This window comes from Cyprinodon variegatus, unplaced genomic scaffold, assembly GCF_000732505.1.
Source record: "Cyprinodon variegatus isolate N-32 unplaced genomic scaffold, C_variegatus-1.0 Scaffold194, whole genome shotgun sequence".
In the NCBI taxonomy this organism is placed as follows: Eukaryota; Metazoa; Chordata; class Actinopteri; order Cyprinodontiformes; family Cyprinodontidae; genus Cyprinodon; species Cyprinodon variegatus.
Window position 1 is genome coordinate 200,861 of NW_015150647.1, and position 3,427 is coordinate 204,287.

Here is a 3,427-nt window from a genome sequence, read left to right on the forward strand (position 1 = left end):
ACAAATTTAAATATATACGCTGTGTGACGTATATTTGCGCATGTTTAGAGCAGTCAAAGTAACTATCACAAGGCAATTGAACTTTTTTATTTTTTATGTATTTCTGTTTTTTTATTTTTAGAAAATGCAATATTGACGAAAATACAAAGATGTACAAAAAGAAACCCATGCCTCTAAAAAATACAAAAGAATAAAAAAGGAAGAAAAAGGAAATATCGCCACCGGAAGTTATTCTGTTTGATGGTACGGATCGTGCTTCCGGTACGGATCGGGTAATGACAAGGCTCAGAGAAAGTTAGTGTCTGTTTGGACCTTCCTGAACATGTGCAGCAAATGGACTGATCCAATATGGCGGACACTGAAGGGGGGGGGGCTGAGACACACTAAATATTATAAGCGTTCTGATGGCATTCCAATCTGAAAAACTCACACACAATCTTAATTAGGACAAATTCAGTGACACAATAACTTTAGTCTTTGGCGCTCAGACCTCAGCAGGAAACTTGGCGCTTAATTTTGATAGATATGCATGAACAGGAGGAAAGAACAGCAAGCATGAAGCGACAGTGGAGAGGAAAAACTCCCCTTTGGGAAGTAACCTCTGGCAGAACCAGGCTCAACATGGCGGTCTTCTGCCAGACCGATTAAGATGAGACAGATAATGCAGTAAGAGTCCAGCTGAGTTGAAACGGTGTCATCTGTATGAAGTCACACAGCGCATCCGCCGCCTGCGCACAGGAGCAGGCAGGTGCGTATCGGAGGCCTTTAAGATGAACATTGGATGCCAATTGGTTTTCGTGGAGGTGTGGTTGAAAGCTGATTGGTTGTGTTGCAGTTGGATGAAGGAAAGCAACGAGTTTCTTCAGTTGAACTTCCGCCTCGGCTCCATTTTAGCCAAAGGATTTTTATCAAAAACATAATTAATGTGCACAAATAAGGAATAGTTGTATTAATAATACATGTAAACAGAGTTTTATGGGGCCCCCAGAAACTTAGGGCCCTAGGTCACTGCACACTCCACACTGTATCTTTACTCAGGGTAGCATCCAGCAGCTTTGATGCATCAAAGTTCACCATTATAATGAGTGGGTTCATAGTTTTGGGGGGGCATTCATCCCATTTGACCAAACCCCACTTTCTGCTGTGGTCTTGATTCACTTGAAAGGTCTCTGGTTTACCTGACTTCTGGTGTGAACAGAAACACAACTACTGAAAATATTAACCTAACTGGCCACCATAGCAGTGAACTATGTCCTGATTCACACCTGATCTGGCTTCTGTTGCTTAGCAACACTGCTGCTAGCACGCTGTGGGTCACAGCATGAATTCTCCCAAACCTTTTCCAAACGGGCATTTTAGAGCTCTAACAACTACACTAATATGCAGAACAGAGGCGCTGCTAAAGTAGTTTTCCTCAGTTTTGTTCTGTTACATTCGAGTCAGTTCTGTCTAATAAGACAAACTAGCTGGACTCCAACTTATAGTTAGAGAAATTCATCTGCAAAGTTTTAGGGAGGATAATCGCTGTGAAATTTTAAAAAGAATTGAGCAGATGTAGCAAAAAGGATGAAAGAAGATTAATTGTCTCGTAGATAAAGGCTGGTTGATGAGTTTTGGATGGAGGAAAAATTATTAACAAAAGTATGGAGTCAGAAAGGGGACAAAATGATTGTAAACGTACAAATCTTAGTTGAAACTGAAAGAACAAAAGTTGAAACTGAAAAAATAGAAATTGATATTTTCTCGGAATCTGAGAAACTAAAAAATGAAACATAAAATAATAAGAATTTTATCTAAGTTCTTCCCCTCTAATTAAAAAACTCATAATTCAGTATAGTATTCCAACTAAACTTTTTTTTTTTTTCCCTTTTTTTTAATTGCAGAATCAGATTCTATATTGTCAGATTTTTCAATTATTTTTTTTTTCAGTCCAATCTAATTGTGGGCGGGGTAACTAGCCTAGTAAACTAGCCCCACCCGCCAGCGGCCAAAATCATTTTTGCTTGCCATTGGTCTAGCCTCGATCAATGCCCCAGGCCCTAGAACTGACGGGCCAATCACAGCGCAGAGATGTGAATGTAAATTTCTGGAGGCCAAGTGGGCGGGGTTTGAGGGCGTGACGACAAAGCTGCACGACGCTGGAGAAGCACAACAAGGAAGATGGCAGCAACTGTTGAACATTTCTCCTTTGACTCAGCTTTGGAATCAGTTCTGGAAGGATCCGACTTTGGGTTTTCGTTGAAACGCGAGCAGGAAGAGGCTAGACGCTCGTTCATTTTTAAGAAGGACGTATTCGCCGTTTTACCGACAGGCTGTTTGCTTTCAGTCACGCTCCCTACATCACAGTCAGCAGCTCTCATTGGTCAAAGCGTTGGCCAATAGACACAGACACAATCTTCTGATGTCTCATTCATCGAGGCCAGACTAGATTACACATTTAATCTCACATTTAGTCTGGTTTACCAGGTTACAGGAAATGTGATTGACAGCTCACAGCATAGCTGAAGAGTTGTCCTCCTCCATGTTGCATTCAAGGACTATGGGAAATACAACAATTTTTTTTAATACATTCTCTCTGTCATTTATTTGCATTTTTGGCAAAATCCCGGGAAAACTATTACGTTTTCCAGGGATTACGTTTCGTTTGGCACGTCAAACATCAAATACTTCATTTTTCCAGCTCCAGCATCTGCTGCTTGTCCCTTGCAACAGTGTCCCAAAGTTCAAAACGAACCTATGCTTTTGCCTGACTAACATGCTGCATCAAACCCCCCCCTTTCAACCCTACTACATGACAGGAAAGAAGCACGGTAGAGAACAATTGCTGAGCAGTCACTTTTTAACAAAGCCAAAGACATTGGGCCCATTTATACTGTGGAGAGGACGGGGTTTATTAATCAGATTAAAAATTAAGACGCCTGAGATGAGCTGCCAAACCACAGGTACCTTAAGTTGGGGGTCGTAAATCAAACTTAAAAAAGAAAAAATTCTGAGATTTTATTTCTAGGCCATATCACCCTAGCCTGGGTGCCATTCCGAACTTAGTCCCGCCCACAACGTTTGAGGTCGGGAAGTTTGGTCTCTGAGCATAAATTAGCCTTAAGTGTTATAAAAACTATGATCTCTTCAGAGCCAAAGAAGCCAGAGACTCTTAACGGCAGACATCAATAACAAATTTAATCAATCATTCAAACATCCATTATTTCAGACACATTTTGATCGATATAAAAAAAACCACAAACGACAAAAAAAATATCTTTGCTACATTGGTGGCAGAGGCAATTAGCTCTACAGACTTTAAAGTAGAACTGTCAACACTCAGAGGTCTGTTAGGGATTCAAAAAGACTTCAGTAGACTTCATAGCCTGGGTGCCATTCCGAACTTAGTCCCGCCCACAAGGTTTGAGGTCGGGAAGTTCGGTCTGGC

The 3,427-nt window shown here is 41.1% G+C and overlaps 1 protein-coding gene across 1 annotated transcript in view; it reads right to left on the reverse strand.

The window, feature by feature from the left end:
• zmat4 (zinc finger, matrin-type 4) overlaps positions 1–3,427 on the reverse strand; it is a 211,698-nt gene that overhangs the window by 138,241 nt on the left and 70,030 nt on the right. The window lies entirely within an intron of this gene.